Source organism: Thalassophryne amazonica, chromosome 4 (assembly GCF_902500255.1).
Source record: "Thalassophryne amazonica chromosome 4, fThaAma1.1, whole genome shotgun sequence".
In the NCBI taxonomy this organism is placed as follows: Eukaryota; Metazoa; Chordata; class Actinopteri; order Batrachoidiformes; family Batrachoididae; genus Thalassophryne; species Thalassophryne amazonica.
Genome location: NC_047106.1, coordinates 85877652 through 85895720, shown reverse-complemented (window position 1 = coordinate 85895720; position 18069 = coordinate 85877652). Strand labels below are relative to the sequence as shown.

Here is an 18069-nt window from a genome sequence, read left to right as displayed (position 1 = left end):
ATTATTAAAATGACACAACGGGGAAAATAATATTTCTGTACTCCTTCATTTGGAATAATATCCCAACTTTTCAAATCAGAACTATGAGAGCAGTGTATACACACACACACACACACGTGCGCGCGCATGCATACACACAAACCCTAATAAAAATTATTAATGAATTGTAATCGAGGTAAAAGTTTGAATCATTATATTATGAGTCACATCACCCAGCCATACTCACCGGACACTTTATTAGGTACAGTGTCCCTTTAATGAATAGAGACTCATTAAAGCAAATATCTAATCAACCGATCTTGTGGCAGAAGTTCTGTGCATTCAGCACGTAGACGTCAAGCAGAGCAGCTGCTGTAGTTCAATCCAAATATTACAATGACAAGGAAAAGTGAACGTGACTTTGAACGTGACATGGTTGTTGGTGACAAATGAGCTAGTTAGAGTTTTTCACAAACTCCTGATCTGTTGAGGTTTTCACGCGCACCCTTCTCCAGGGTCTACAGAGAATGTTCGAAAAAAGAAGAAACATTCAGTGAGCACCAATTCTCTGAGAGGAAGTACCTCGTTGATGGTACAGGTCAGAGGCTAGACTTGTTTGAGCTGATAGAAAATCCACAGAAACTCAAATAACTACTCAGGACAATCAGTTATGCATTAGAGCAGGGTTTGGCATGAAAGGCCAAGAGGGTGCAGGCTTTCTTGGCTACGGGTCACCTCAACAGGTGATTTCACAGGTGATCAGGACTTTCAGTCAAGGGCAGGAGCTTATCTGTTAAATTACCAGCTGAAGCAGTTGGTTGAAAGAAAAATGTACATTGTCTTGGCCCACTCCATGCGACAGAGCATCTCTGAAAGCACAACACATGGGACCATGAAGACTACATCAGATGCTGCCCAAAAGAAACAAGAAACAAAGGCTACAATGGATGTGGTTTAATTGATACTTGACAATGGAAGATAGGAAAAACTTGTCTGATGATCTTTGATATGTGCTGTGATATTCAGATGGTTGAGTCAGAATTTGGCTGAAACATCATGAAAGCATGGATCTATCCCGCGCTCAATCAGCATTTCATTTCATTTCATACTGCTGGTGGTGTATTGGTGTGGGAACTATGATGCTGTTACACTGTTAAAAAAAAAAAAAAAATCCTTGTTTTTATGGTAAAAAAAAAAAAAAGAGTTGTGGGTGCAAGAGTAATTCAGTAAAAAAAAAGAAAAAAAAACATTAAAAATATGTAAATGCCTTTACAGAACGACAGAACCACATGTAAATTTTATGGTATAAAGCTTTTGTAATTCACAAAATATTACATTTTAAACCATACCAGTAAATCCAACAGCACTTTTCAGCTTAATTAACATTTTCATGCTGTATTGAAACAAATTCTTTCTCTCACTCATCTCATCTTCAACCACTTATCTGTGACTGGGTCGCGGTGGTAACAGCTCCAGCAGGGGGCCCCAAACTTCCCTTTCCTGGGCCACATTAGCCACCTCTGACTGGGGGATATTGAGGTGTTCCCAGGGTAGTGTGGGGATATAATCTCTAACTAATTATTTCTGTAGAATTTAAATGCAGTCTTTCCTTATTGTGCACTGAATCCTGTTTGTTCCACCACAGGGGGCTTGGCAGGGGCTCCACGTGTTAATCTTTTTTTTTTTTTTTTTTTTTTACCACAACTCCAACTGCATGAGGTGAATCGATGTCAGGCAGTCTTGAATCTGGGATATCTCACTTGGGAAACAAGCACTGATTGTACAACTGTGCTGTCACTACTTTGAAAATATAATGAATTGTATATCATATTGCTATGTTAACATATTTTTGCTGTATTTGTACAAGGTATGTTAATATGAGAAGTTCTGAAAAAAGTTATGTGTGCTTAGAATTGAGTAGTCTATGTAAACACCAGTAGGATACAGTCACTTGCCCAGTTCCGGATCATTGCCAGTTCCAGATCACTGCTGTAGTTTTTGTGCCACCGTTTCTCGTAATCAGCACAAATAAGCTAATACTTGGTACCAATGGAAAGATTGATGTTTTGTCTACAAACGACCACAAGCTTGACCGAATCCAGCCGTCCTTTTGATCAGCAGAGGAATCAAAACATCCCAGTGTCTGTGGTGTGCGCGCTTTTTCTGACTCACTCATTCCTGCAAGTTTTAAAGTAACGATCTCTAAAACGTAGCAAAGGTGAGTTAGCCGTTCGGTGTTTTTGGTTCTAGAGTGGGAAAATACTTACTTACTTGGGTAGAAAATGTCACTGTGTTATGTCTTGCTGTTTAATTGCTGCGCACATTTATCTCCGACGCGAAAATTTGCCAGTTGCGGATCACTGAAGCAGCAGCCTCGTGTCTGTAGTTGTGAGTCATGTGGACTTTGGGGGTCATCTCGACATCACGAATGGACATGAATGTGGGGGCTTTTACTTTTTAATTCGGTAGAAATCTCACCTCCACACTTCATTTTTTGCTCGTAAAAATGTATAACGGCGCTTTTCGAAACGAAGTAAATTCTCATTTAATAGTATAGTAAATATAGTAAAAGTATAATTTATATCATTTTGTGTTCAAAACACATTCTCGGGCACAGTGTGTATCATTCTGCATTAGAAGAGCTCCAGCCAGATGCCAGGAATGCCCCCAAAGTGACGCAGAGTGTCGTGATCCGGAACTGGCAAAAGTGATCCATTTCTGACAAATGTTTGCGCCACACATAATGTGGCTTCACACTTTAAGTAGAAGCGCTACTCCACCCAGACTTTTTCAGCTAAATAACATCCAAATACCCAATACAACAATACACAATAAAGGACATTCAGTTGTATTATGGCTCCGTATAGCGGGACTTTAAAAAATGTGATCCGGAACTGGGCAACCGTCTGTAACAGGGATTCTGCAGTTATTTAAATGAAGCAAGCAGCAGGCACAAGCAGTTAGTGTGTTTGTTTCCCAAAAAGAATATCCCTGGTTCAAGGCTACGAATACCCCATTCTCCTTTGATTGTTATTTTATTTATTGCAAATGTCAGTGGTTTCATAGTGTATTTTTTAAAATTCTGTTTTTTCTTTAGGAAAAGAGGGGGGCTTCCAGTTGACAGGTGTTGGAAATTAGTGTTCTGCTATACACGCTAAAGACAATGCATCTGGCACTTGTGCATAAATGTATGTTACAAATCCAATGCTTTAACATGTCCATGACATAAAAATAAAGATAAAAAAGTTAAGGTATTTAGATATTTTTAATTTATTCTTTTACAGAATTATTCTGGAAGCTACAGCTTGCAGTAGTGGGCACAGTTCCGATAATCTGCTAACTGCTAATTAGCGAAGCTAACATTTTTGTTAGCGGATTAGCTTTTCAGCTAATTTTGAAAACCATCAGTGGCCAATTAGCTTCCGCTAAATTTAGTTCCAGTAATTTTCAGTCCGCTAACTTTTTGTTTTTGTTTTTGCTGGCATAGTGATAAAGCTGAACGGTCAGAAACATCTGTCTTCTTCTTCTCCTTTCGGCTGCTCCCATTAGGGGTCGCCACAGCAGATCAATCATTTCCATCTCACCCTGTCCTCTGAAACTTCCTCTGTCACACCAACCACCTGCATGTCCTCCCTCAGCACATCCCCATAAACCTCCTCTTTGGCCTCTCTCTTCTTCTCCTGCCTGGTGGTTCCATCCTCAGCATCTGTCTCCCTATATACCCTGGGTCCCTCCTCTGCACATGTCCAAAACATCTCAATCTCGCCTCTCTGACTTTGTCTCCAAACCGTCCTACCTGAGCTGTCCCTCTGATATGTTCATTCCTAATCCTGTCCATTCTCGCCACTCCCAAAGAGAATCTCAACATCTTCAGCTCTGCCTTCTGTCTTTCTGTTAGTGCCACCGTCTCTAAGCCAAACAACATAGCTGGTCTCACTACTGTTTTGTAGTCTTTCCCCTTCACGCTTGCTGATATTCCCAAATCACTCCTGCCACCTTTCTTCAATCGCTCCACTCTGCCTGCACTCTCTTCTTCACCTCTCTACCACACTCATACTTTGGACAGTTGACCCCAAGTATTTAAACATCTACTTTCACCACTTCTACTCCTTGTAATTGCACTATTCCACTGGCCTCTCTCTCATTCACACACATGTACTCAGTCTTGCTCCTACTGACTTTCATTCCCCTGCTCTCCAGTGTATATCTCCACCTCTCCAGACTAGACTCAACTTGCTCTCTACTCTCACTACAGATCACAATGTCATCTGCAAACATCATAGTCCCTGGAGACTCCTGTCTGATCTCACCTTGAATGAGTCTGTTATTCCTACTACGCATCTCACCGCTGTCACACTATTCTTGTACATGTCCTGCACTACCCTAACATACGTCTCTGCTACTCCAGACTTCCTCATACAGTACCACAACTCTTCTCTTGGCACCCTGTCATAAGCTTTTTCTAAGTCCACAAACACACAATGTAACTCTTTCTGGCCGTCTCTGTACTTCTCCAACAGTATTCTCAGAGCAAACATTGCATCTGTAGTGCTCCTTCTCGACATGAAACCATATTGCTGCTCCAAGATTTTCACCTGTTTTCTAAGCCTAGCTTTTACTACTCTTTCCCATAACTTGCTGTGGCTGATCATCTTTATGCCTCTGTAGTTACTGCAGCTCTGCACATCACCCTTGTTCTCACTTTCCAAGATTTTATGAAACAATCCGGTTCGAAACTCTACTGCCATCTCTCCTAGACATTTCCATGCCTTCACTGGAATGTCATCTGGACCAACTGCCTTTCCACTCTTTATCCTCTTCATAGCTGCCCTCACTTCTTCCTTACTAATCTCTTGTACTTCATGTCTTACTCTCACCACATCATCCAGCCTTTTCTCTCTCTCATTTTCTTCATTCATCAGCTCCTGAAAATATTTCCTCCACCTTCTCAACACACACTCCTCACTTGTCAGCACATTACCATATGCATCTTTTATCACGCTAAGCTGCTGCACATCCTTTCCAGCTCTGTCCATTTGTCTGGCCAATCAGTACAAGTCCTTTTCTCCTTCCTTGCTGTTCAACTTCTTGTACAGCTTGCAATATGCCTTTTCCTTCACTTTTGTCAGAAACATCTGTAAAACCTAAGGGCCCTGTCCCACTGGGGAGAGGATTAATTGCGCATGAATTGAGTGTACAAATTACGGGCGTTCGTTGTCGTCCGCAACAAAAATGGACAAAAATGACAAATGTCCCAGTATGAATTACAGATATATTAATAATATATAGCGAATATATGATGAACAATCACGGTTGTATAACGAATGTAGTGAGGAAATGGATCCGACACATTGCAATTATCACGGCAGTATTACGGGTGTATTATGATGCATCGCGCACGTGTTTGCACGTGCACGGCATCTGCATTGTGGTCATAAAAGAAGCACACTCGGGCTGTCGGCATCACTATTCACACCAACAATACAACCTCTGGAGCATTTGCTGGACTTGGACAAGTTGATTGGAGTAAAGAAGCAGTGAACAGGGCGAGTGGTGACGTCAGCGGATCGCATCAGAGCGCAGCTCGTCTGAGCGATAACAAGAACTTCAATCTGTTATAAACACAGGAATAAATACTGTAACAGCTGCAGACAAGAAGGAAAAAAACATGCAACTGTTTCATCAAGCCTTGACAATGTAAACAAGTTAAATAATTACCTTTTTAGACGGCTTAAAATGTTTTCTGCAGCTGGGCCATGCACGTGCGCACGAACAGCCCAGCTGCAGTTTCCTGTGTGATTCAGGAGGTGATTAGAGCCATTTTCAACAGGCAATTTGCAGAATAAAATGATTAATCCGCCACAAAATAATTATTTTATATACACAGTGTCCAGCGCAGAGCATGTGGCAGCCGGTAGAACAAAGAACGGCATCCAGCTGTGAGCACAGCGCATCTGATTTGCATCCGCCGCAAATCAGATGCAAAGCAGACGCAAAGCAGACATAATAAAAACACTTTATTCGTGGCCAATCTGTATGCAGTCACTACAACTTATTTTAGTTCGTGATGTGGACATGATGGGCACGTAAAATATCCGTTTTGCACACTGTCCCACTCTGCTGTCAAGCCGCAAATCCCTGTCAGTTGCGGATATCAGCAGATGACGGAGAATATATAGCGCATAGATTGAGTATGTTAGTGTATGTATGGGGTATGTAAGGCGGATGTCATCCGCAGCCAAAATTTTGTGCAGCTCAAACATCCTGGAAACGGAAAAACGTGCCTCTGCGGATAATTGCGGACATGTGCGGGTGTCGGCTGAATCATACAAGCATGTTTCACGCATATTGCGAATGTTAAGCGAATATGAGCCAATATTGTACGCAATTCATATGCAAATCCTCCTAAACGGCAGTGGGACAGGGCCCTAAAATCCCACATTAGTTTCTGTCATGTGCTTTGCAATAAACAGGCCGCTGTGAGAAGCTCAGTCCTCTCACTGTAAAAGTGGGTAGACTAGCTGCTATTGCAAAGAAGAGAAAGAGGAGAGAGAAGTAGAAGAAAAAAAAATCATTTCATGTCAATGACAGTTTAGTAATGCACGAATTCTGAAGGTTTGACGTTAACATGTGCCGAAAAGATTTATGGGAACATTCAAATGAGCTGCTTTCATCACCCCCCCTCCCCCCCACTCCTGTCATATTGCACAGAATACTGCCATCTACTGGATGGGAGTGTAAATAGACCACCATATTCAGAACGTCTCAATATACAACCCCAATTCCAATGAAGTTGGGACGTTGGTGAAATGTAAATAAAACAGAATACAATGATTTGCAAATCCTCTTCAACCTATATTCAATTGAATACACCACAAAGACAAGATATTTAATGTTCAAATTGATAAACTTTGTTGTTTTTATGCAAATATTTGCTCATTTTGAAATGGATGCCTGCAACACTTTTCAAAAAAAGTTGGGATAGGCAACAAAAGACTGGGAAAGTTGATGAATGCTCAAAGAACACCTAATTGGTAACAGGTGAGTGTCATGATTGGGTATAAAAGTCCCCAAAAGGCTCAGCCATTCACAAGAAAAGATGGGGTGAGGATCACCACTTTGTGAACAACTGCATGAAAAGATAGTCCAACAGTTTAAGAACAATGTTTCTCAATTTTCAATTGCAAGGAATTTAGGGATTCCATCATCTACAGTCCATAATATAATCAGAAGATTCAGAGAATCTGGAGAACTTTCTACACATAAGCGGCAAGGCCGAAAACCAATATTGAATGCCCGTGACCTTCGATCCCTCAGGTGGCACTGCATTAAAAACCAACATCATTGTGTAAAGGATCTTACCGCGTGGGCTCAGGAACACCTCAGAAAACCATTGTCAGTTAACACAGTTAATCGCTACATCTACAAGTGCAAGTTAAAACTCTACCATGCAAAGCGAAAGCCATACATCAACAACATCCAGAAATGCTGCCGCCTTCTCTGGGCCCAAGCTCATTTGAAATGGACAGATGCAAAGTGGAAAAGTGTTCTGTCGTCTGAGTCCACATTTCAAATTGTTTTTGGAAATTATGGCCACCGTGTCCTCCGGACAAAAGAGGAAAAAGACCATCCAGATTGTTACCAGGGCAAAGTTCAAAAGCTAGCATCTGTGATGGTATGGGGGTGTGTTAGTGCCCATGGCATGGGCAACTTACATATCTGTGATGGCACCAACGATTCTGAAAGATACATCCAGGTTTTGGAGCAACACATGCTGCCATCCAAGCAACGTTTTTTTTCAGGGACATCCCTGCTTATTTCAGCAAGACAATACCAAGCCACATTCTGCACGTGTTACAACAGGGTGGCTTCATAGTAAAAGAGTATGGGTACTCGACTGGCTTGCCTACAGTCCAGACCTGTCGCCCATTGAAAATGTGTGGCACATTATGAAGCTCAGAATGCGACAACGGAGACCCCGGACTGTTGAACAACTAAAGTGGTACATCAAGCAAAAATGGGAAAGAATTCCACCTACAAAGCTTCAACAATGTGTCCTCAGTTCCCAAACACTTATTGAGTGTTGTTAGAAGGAAAGGTGATGTAACACAGTGGTAAACATACCACTGTTCCAGCTTTTTTGAGACATGCTGCAGGCATCCATTTCAAAATGAGCAAATATTCACACAAAACCAACAAAGTTTATCAATTTGAACATTAAATATCTTGTCTTTGTGGTGTATTCAATTGAATGTAGGTTGAAGAGGATTTACAAATCCTTGTATTCTGTTTTTATTTACATTTTTCACAACGTCCCAACTTCATTGTAATTGGGGTTGTAAGTGGATCACAGATCACAGGCATTGCAAAAACCAACAATTTACAGTAACTTTACAGGGGGTGTCAAAATTGACATTTTTTTTTCAGTTTCACAACAGTATATCATTTTAAAGTACCACAATTCACCCCACTGAGATGCACACCAGAGAGTTGCTGCAGTCAAAATAACACTGAGAAGTTACATGACAACAATTGCAAATGAACATTATACGACCAAAATGTAACTTTTATGCCTTTCATAACATTTTTAAGAGACTGCTGCATGAGACCCTGAAAACTGGTTAAACAACTATTCCAAATATTCCGTGTCTGCTATGTGAGGAACTTCATAAACACAAACATTTTATATATATTACTCTGGAACAAATAGTGCTGTAGAGGACAATAAGCAGGATGTTAAAGAGCAAATTCCAGTTTCCTCCAGATAGAATGACATGAACATGAAGTGATCAGTGCTGATTGCGATTCTCCGCCTACTATAAATAACTGTGAAACAACCTGAGCTTCTTGCCGGTTTACATAACACAAACACAATAACAACATCTGTAAACCCAGATCATATGTTCACAAGAGGTTTAGGCACAATATACAAAGAGTTTTATGTTGGGATGGCGTTAATGCTGTGTTTATGTGCAGTGCAGCGCTTAAATTGCAGCCTGATCAGACAGTCTCAGTGCAAACTCTCTGAAATTTTGTGACATTTTGCGGGATTTAAAACCTGTCACACACAAATTAAAGTTGGTGTATTTACACTCCCATTCAGTAGATGGCAGTGTTGTCTGCATTTTGACGGGAGGTGGGGGGGGGTAATGAGAACATGTCATTTGAATTTTCCCATAATGCTTTTTGGCACATGTGTCTGTTTAACGACAAACCTTCAGAATTTGTACATTACTTTAAAAGTAAACCATATAGCTGATATTTTCACTTGGTAAAAATGACAGAGGTGATGTTAATTTCGATAACTTGTCCAGAATTAGTTTGTTTAAAATTTTAACCATAAGTCAAAACTGTCTTGCTGTGCATGACTCCTGTGACACGTCTGCAAGACTGTATGGCCAATTACTGTCATTTTTGTGGCGTCTCTGAAGCTGTTCTTCATGTGTTAATACAATGCCCTTTGTATGCAGAGGATAGAAGGGTCATGTTTAGTGGTTTGGCAGATTTGGGTTGTACTACCTTTTCCTTGAGGACATTACTAGGACATGGAGCTTCCTCAAAGGAGAGAGCGAATTTGGTGGTTTGGTTTTTTTTTTAATTGTGGCTTATATTGGAAAATATGAGTGCTGTCTCTATCTCATTGAACTTTAATAGGTGTTCTGTGTCTCATGACCTGAGGGGGGGCAGCAAGGCACTGAACGTGCCTAGCCTGCCGACAACCAAGAAGAAGAAGAAGACTGTATGGCTGTGAAAATAAATTTTTTTTTCCCATCTCCTGTCCCCCTTTTCTCCTCTCTGGTCACCAGGTCTCTTTTGCCAAGAGAAGGCTGATTAGACAGACAGAAGTGCTGGCTCGTTGTTGTTTGTGATTGCCTTTGATTTTATTCAGTAGTATCAATAGCTGCCATAGTACTGAAGTCAATACTAAAAGTTATCGGTTTAGCTTTGAGCTCTAACTTCCACTAAATTTTTTTAGTGGTTTATCAGTTTAGCTTTTCAGTTAGTGAATTAACTAACTTTTTGGTTAGCTGTGCCCACCACTAACAGCTTACCTTCTCCTCTTCCCTCCATTTTGTTGTTGTTGTTGTTGTTGTTTTTTACAGTGTATGTCAGTATGGGCCAAAATCTCTGAGAAATGCTTACAACATGTTGTAAAAATTAGGTACTTCTGAAGACAAAAATGGGATCCAACACTGTACTAGCTGGGTATATCTAATAAACAGGCTTGGGGAGTAACGGAATACATGTAACGGCCTTACGTAATTAGGATACAAAAAAAGGTAACTATTCCGCTACAGTTACAGAAAAAAAGACGTATTCAGATTACAGGTATATTTAGTAAAAATGGCGATTAGTTCGCAGGATTACAATTTTAATGCATTTTATGATATTATCTGTATATAATATATTTTTTTCTTTGAAACAAAAATGTCCCTTTATGGACAGCTACATGACGTCTCCTAACCGGGCAAAATATTGATGAACTACACAGATGTTAATGCATTTTCAATGGAGATTCGCGACTGAACACACTCAGAAAAATGCTCGCAAAATACGTGTTAAAATGTCATTTTGACCTGGATATCTAGCCAGTAAAATTAAATTATGTCAGGAAAGTATTCAACTTACTCTGACACCCACACATTCCCAAATATTAGTGTTGAAAGTTACACAGATCTGCGCTGTTAAGCTGCGCTGCTCGGCTGAGCTGCTGCTGTGTTCAACGCAGCGCGGCTCCTAAAACCATTACAATACATTTATATATATATATATATTATATTTTTACACAATTATCCTTTATTGACCGAGTTTCATTCATGAAGTCAGTGGTGTGTGTACACCTCTCTTTGTGTGGGTGTGACTGTGAGCGGCACAACACGGGTCATTATAATCTCATTATTTTAAGGTGCAAATTAAAAAAAATCCCTAGTCTTGTTGAACAATTTTAATTTAATTAGTATTTTAACTAGACATTGGTCTAGCAGTGGAAAATAGCAACTAGACATAAGTGACAAGTTAATGGTCCGTGTCATCGGACGACACAGGTACGGCAGGAGACATACAGCTGTTTATCATCCAAATATCACGGACAAAGTGATAAGAAGAACCAAAACCACTTACTTATGGAAGGAAATATTGTCTCCCTTGTTCCTCCGTTTGTGGCTTTGCCAACATGCGCAGCTTTCCGGCATATTCCACCTGTTTCTTGAACTTCTATGCACGCAAATAACTTGCCCGGAATTAAAATGGCGATCACACCTCCTTACTGACAGTATTTAATGGTTTTCATTATGTTGTTCTTATTTTGAAAGTTCAATAAGCGGACTGATATGTTAAACATGGTGTGAATGCTATGTGAAAGACTAAAGTAAGATAATTTTATGTTTACTGAACAAGTAGCAGACTTTTTTTTTGTTTTGTATATTGTTCTGCAAGCTACTTTTAATTACAAATTCATCCGCACACTGCCTGAGTTTTCATTATCCTTCATTTGTTTGCCATTTTTTGTTGAAAATTTAGCAGGTGAACACTGAGTGTGGTAAAAACAATACTGTGGCGATCTTAATTCATAATGTGAAGTAAAACAGAGCATGCCATGTAAAAGAATTATTTATTTTATTTATTTTATTTTTGCTTAATAAACTGTACTGTGGTCAAGACTATTTATATTGTTTCTTTTGTCTGTATTAGCATATTTGATATTGGAGTAATCCAGAAGTAATTAAAAGTAATCAAATTACATTACTTTAATATTATGGTACTTGGATTACGTTACTGACTACATTTTTCAGCAGGTAACTAGTAACTGTATCAGAATACATTTTTAAAGTAACCCTCCCCACCCTGCTAATAAAGCATGCTGTATGTAAATAACGAGCAACATTTGAATGTAGACACCAAACAAGGAGATATTTAGGATATTATACAGAGGAATGTAACTGGTAAAGTTGTCTGAAAACTTCAAAATACCCTTCCATGAAAAAAAACATTGTTTTCCACACATTCGTGCAATCTGACATTTTTATTGATTCATGCAACAAAGCTTTTCAGAACGTGACATGGCGGGTGCTAATTTCAGCCGAATTAACTAAGCTTACTGTCTTCATTATGCTTTCTTCCATCTCTGGTCTGCTGCTAACTCTTCTGCCTGAACATTTCTTTTCATCTTTTTCTTTGTTACACTGAACATTGCTTCTGCTTCCATCAGTCTTCAATAAAGGTTCCTGCCAATGCAGAGTAAATCTTTTATATTCAGTGTTCAGACGCTCCTCCTCTGGAGTTATTGACCTGAGCTCAGACGCCTCTCCCCATTATCGGCTCCACAGCAGCATCAGTTTGAAATTTGACAACTGCTTCACCAATAAAGCACTGAGTAAAAAGTACTGACCTGAAATTAAAATAAATTATTTAAAAAATCAGTCTTCATTAAAACAAACAATAACTTTTAGTGCTGCTATTCAATCTCTTCTCCCTTGTTTCACTTGTTCATTTGCCTCAAGTTTTACACTGGATACCCTTCCTAACGCAACTCACATTACATGGAGAATTAGCAGAACTGAACCGGGAACGTTCTGCTCTGGAAATAAGAGCACTAACTGCTTGGGCACCATCCCTGCACAATTTAATCTCTTTAATAATTAAATAAAATGAGATCTAATGTCAAAAAAAATGTAATAAATAAATAAATAATAAACATTACTTGTTGCTTTTGCAGTCAGTTTTGTTCAGCTATAATTTATTATTATGGCATTATTACTATTATTAATATGCATATGTCGCGGACATGAACGAGCAAAGCTCGTCAGCATTTGACCATGTCATTTTGGTCCTTAAGACTTTATTTTGAGTAAATGCTTCAGGGGAGCATTAGCATGCTAAAACCCTTTCAGCTTCCCACCGCCTTTTTAAGCATTTTTCTTCATTTGTCTCTCACTTGCCTGGAAAAGCTCCTCACCATCTAACCATGTCCTTTAGGTCCTTCAGACTTTTTTCAGTAAAATGGTTCTAGGGAGCATTAGCATGACTAAAACCTTTCAGCTTCTGGAGGGCCCCCCCAGACCCACTGCCTTTTTAAGGATTTTCCTTATTTTGCCTTCCAGCTTCTGGAGGGGCTTTGCCACCCATACTCCCCACCTTTTTAAGCATTTTTCTTTTTTGCTTTTCAGCTGACCCCATTATATTATATCCCCCTTAACCCCCTGCCACTTTAAGCATTTTTTAATGTAGATATGAATTAATATTCAAAGTTTTCAGCTAGTTGACAGTAGGGCTGTACAATATGGCCAAATTATCATATCTCAATATTGTCATATAAATTGTCATGTAAATGTCACTTGTAAACATGCTGTCCATATTCTTGAGCTGCTTAGGTGGGTAGGGAGAGTTCCCATGGGATAAAAAAGCTTTTCAACCTACCATCCCTGGTTCTCAAGACCAGGCACCTAAGTGGCTCTACGCTCTCTCTTTTTTTATTTTTAGATATTTAGGTGTACCTTAGTAACCACTAGTAGAGTTCCACCATAGATTTGCAATGTATAATAGAAGATATACCTTACTGAATTTTCATATCAGTATTATATACAATATGACTATGATTTGACACAAAGTGCAGCAACAGTGAAAATTAAACATTCTTAAACAAAACAGTAATAATACCACACTCATTTTGCACTCAGTGCCCTCCAAAAGTATTGGAACACTTGGAATTTCACACATTTTAATTTGTTTATGCCATTTTAAATTCAAGAAATACAAAAAAAAAAGAATAAAAAAATTCTAAAATTATCTTCCTCAAACTCAAACTGAAAGCAAATCTCTAAAACTTGAGAAAACCTGTAAATAATAATCAGTTTTATTGCCAGTTATTTTTAGACAAGTCAGGAAATGGAAACATGAACATTTCCAAGTCACTGAATATGTCTTGGACTTTATTTACATAAATTATGAAGAAATACAAAAGTTTCTTTCACTAAAACATCAAATTTAGGCTTTCATCTCAAATGTACTTTCTGTCAATTTGTAGCTGAACTTTCAGGTCTTCTTTTTAAGAAAATCCTCCTCTACACCACTTCATCAGGAACCTAGATTTTATATTTTAATTAAATTACATCAAGTTGTCGAGATTTGCTTTCAGTTTTAGTTAAGGAACATAATTTTAGAAAAAAATGTATTTGAAATGGAATAAACAAATTAAAATGTGTGAAAAGTGTTCCAATACTTTTGAGGGCAATTGAGAAACACTGAGGAGCAGCATCTTACATCTAATCTATACTGCAGCAGATAAGACCAGACAGAGCTTTAATTCATTTGAAAGCTTGACTCTTAGTCTTGTCCATCCAAATTGGAAGTCCCAAAAAACAGTTTTATTTGTTATTATCTATCATCCACCTGGTCGTTACTGTGAGTTTCTCTGTGAATTTTCAGACCTTTTGTCTGACTTAGTGCTTAGCTCAGATAAGATAATTATAGTGGGCGATTTTAACATCCACACAGATGCTGAGAATGACAGCCTCAGCACTGCATTTAATCTATTATTAGACTCAATTGGCTTTGCTCAAAATGTAAATGAGTCCACCCACCACTTTAATCATATCTTAGATCTTGTTCTGACTTATGGTATGGAAATTGAAGACTTAACAGTATTCCCTGAAAACTCCCTTCTGTCTTATCATTTCTTAATAACATTTACATTTACTCTGATGGACTACCCAGCAGTGGGGAATAAGTTTCATTACACTAGAAGTCTTTCAGAAAGCGCTGTAACTAGGTTTAAGGATATGATTCCTTCTTTAAGTTCTCTGATGCCATATACCAACACAGTGCAGAGTAGCTACCTAAACTCTGTAAGTGAGATAGAGTATCTCGTCAATAGTTTTACATCCTCATTGAAGACAACTTTGGATGCTGTAGCTCCTCTGAAAAAGAGAGCTTTAAATCAGAAGTGCCTGACTCCGTGGTATAACTCACAAACTCACAGCTTAAAGCAGATAACCCGTAAGTTGGAGAGGAAATGGCGTTTCACTAATTTAGAAGATCTTCACTTAGCCTGGAAAAAGAGTCTGTTCCTCTATAAAAAAGCCCTACGTAAAGCTAGGACTGTTGTGTGGGCCGCTGAAGAGGAGGTACTGCTGGCCCACCACCACCAGATGGCGCCCTGCTTGAAGTGCGGGCTTCAAGCACGAGAGGGCGTCATAGCAACCGGGAGTGACAGCTGTTACTCGTCATCAGCATCAGCTGTCACTCATCCACATCACCACCACCTTAAAGGCCGGACTGCAACTCCACCTCCCCGCCGAGAAATCAGCTACCTTGGAGGTAATTTCTCTGCTAACTTAACATTGAGTAATAATCTGAACTTCTTTGCAGCCGTTTTCCTGTGGTGTTTTCCTTATCTGTAGGATTGGCGTTTGGTGTGATCAACGATGGCTTCGCTTCACACCCCAACCAGATAAGCGATTAGACAGGAGCTACACGAGTGTGTGACTGGAGGTGGAGGTGCTCCCTCCCAAAAGAACACAGACTGTGGGATTACTGAGTGTGCGTACTCACACTCACCTGTGCTGTTTCTGTTCTCTGCCAGCAGTCCCAGGTCTGACAGCTGGAGACGGTGACCACCTGGGGACCCAGGACTTGGCGGCTCCGGTGTTCTTCAGATCCGTTGGCGGTGAGGGCCGTGTAGGATCCGGCTCGGTTCTGGACGGGCGTCTCCTATCCTCAAGCCTGCCCACACGTCACCCAACGTGTAATTGACTGTAGTTCCACAGTGATTGTTGTCTGTATTCCGTTGTGCACAATTTACAACATTAAATTGTTACTTTTGGCTTATCCATTGTCCGTTCATTAACGCCCCCTGTTGTGGGTCCGTGTACCTACACTTTCACAACAAGGACATCTTACTACTCATCACTAATTGAAGAAAATAAGAACAACCCCAGGTTTCTTTTCAGCACTGTAGCCAGGCTGACAAAGAGTCAGAGCTCTATTGAGCCGAGTATTCCTTTAACTTTAACTAGTAATGACTTCATGACTTTCTTTGCTAATAAAATTTTAACTATTAGAGAAAAATTACTCATAACCATCCCAAAGACGTATCGTTATCTTTGGCTGCTTTCAGTGATGCCAGTATTTGGTTAGACTATTTCTCTCCGATTGTTCTGTCTGAGTTATTTTCATTAGTTACTTCATCCAAACCATCAACATGTCTATTAGACCCCATTCCTACCAGGCTGCTCAAGGAAGCCCTACCATTATTTAATGCTTCGATCTTAAATATGATCAATCTATCTTTATTAGTTGGCTATGTACCACAGGCTTTTAAGGTGGCAGTAATTAAACCATTACTTAAAAAGCCATCACTTGACCCAGCTATCTTAGCTAATTATAGGCCAATCTCCAACCTTCCTTTTCTCTCAAAAATTCTTGAAAGGGCAGCTGTAAAACAACTAACTGATCATCTGCAGAGGAATGGTCTATTTGAAGAGTTTCAGTCAGGTTTTAGAATTCATCATAGTACAGAAACAGCATTAGTGAAGGTTACAGATGACCTTCTTATGGCCTCAGACAGTGGACTCATCTCTGTGCTTGTTCTGTTAGACCTCAGTGCTGCTTTTGATACTGTTGACCATAAAATTTTATTACAGAGATTAGAGCATGCCATAGGTATTAAAGGCACTGCGCTGCGGTGGTTTGAATCATATTTTGAATGAATGAAAACTGTTTATTTCGAACATTTGATACAACAACAATTACAAGATAGATCAGTAAAGACAACAACAAAAAAGTTCCTACTGTGTACCCAACATGTCCGAAAAGGGGTTATATTTATATAATAGATTACAATTTGTTCATGTAAATGGGGAATCTTCTTCACAGACTAAGGTTAATTATGGAGTTCCACAAGGTTCTGTGCTAGGACCAATTTTATTCACTTTATACATGCTTCCCTTAGGCAGTATTATTAGACGGCATTGCTTAAATTTTCATTGTTACGCAGATGATACCCAGCTTTATCTATCCATGAAGCCAGAGGACACACACCAATTAGCTAAACTGCAGGATTGTCTTACAGACATAAAGACATGGATGACCTCTAATTTCCTGCTTTTAAACTCAGATAAAACTGAAGTTATTGTACTTGGCCCCACAGATCTTAGAAACATGGTGTCTAACCAGATCCTCACTCTGGATGGCATTACCCTGACCACTAGTAATACTGTGAGAAATCTTGGAGTCATTTTTGATCAGGATATGTCATTCAATGCGCATATTAAACAAATATGTAGGACTGCTTTTTTGCATTTACGCAATATCTCTAAAATTAGAAAGGTCTTGTCTCAGAGTGATGCTGAAAAACTAATTCATGCATTTATTTCCTCTAGGCTGGACTATTGTAATTCATTATTATCAGGTTGTCCTAAAAGTTCCATGAAAAGCCTTCAGTTAATTCAAAATGCTGCAGCTAGAGTACTAACAGGGACTAGAAGGAGAGAGCATATCTCACCCATATTGGCCTCTCTTCATTGGCTTCCTGTTAATTCTAGAATAGAATTTAAAATTCTTCTTCTTACTTATAAGGTTTTGAATAATCAGGTCCCATCTTATCTTAGGGACCTCATAGTACCATATCACCCCAATAGAGTGCTTTGCTCTCAGACTGCAGGCTTACTTGTAGTTCCTAGGGTTTGTAAGAGTAGAATGGGAGGCAGAGCCTTCAGCTTTCAGGCTCCTCTCCTGTGGAACCAGCTCCCAATTTAGATCAGGGAGACAGACACCCTCTCTACTTTTAAGATTAGGCTTAAAACTTTCCTTTTTGTTAAAGCTTATAGTTAGGGCTGGATCAGGTGACCCTGAACCATCCCTTAGTTATGCTGCTATAGACTTAGACTGCTGGGGGGTTCCCATGATGCACTGAGTGTTTCTTTCTCTTTTTGATCTGTATGCACCACTCTGCATTTAATCATTAGTGATTGATCTCTGCTCCCCTCCACAGCATGTCTTTTTCCTGGTTCTCTCCCTCAGCTCCAACCAGTCCCAGCAGAAGACTGCCCCTCCCTGAGCCTGGTTCTGCTGGAGGTTTCTTCCTGTTAAAAG

General features: G+C 39.6%; 1 protein-coding gene across 3 annotated transcripts in view; it reads left to right on the top strand.

Annotated features, from left to right (window-relative positions):
- The window catches only part of phldb1b (pleckstrin homology-like domain, family B, member 1b), a 439803-nt gene that overhangs the window by 391773 nt on the left and 29961 nt on the right, over window positions 1-18069 (top strand). The gene's annotated exons all lie outside the window — the stretch shown is intronic.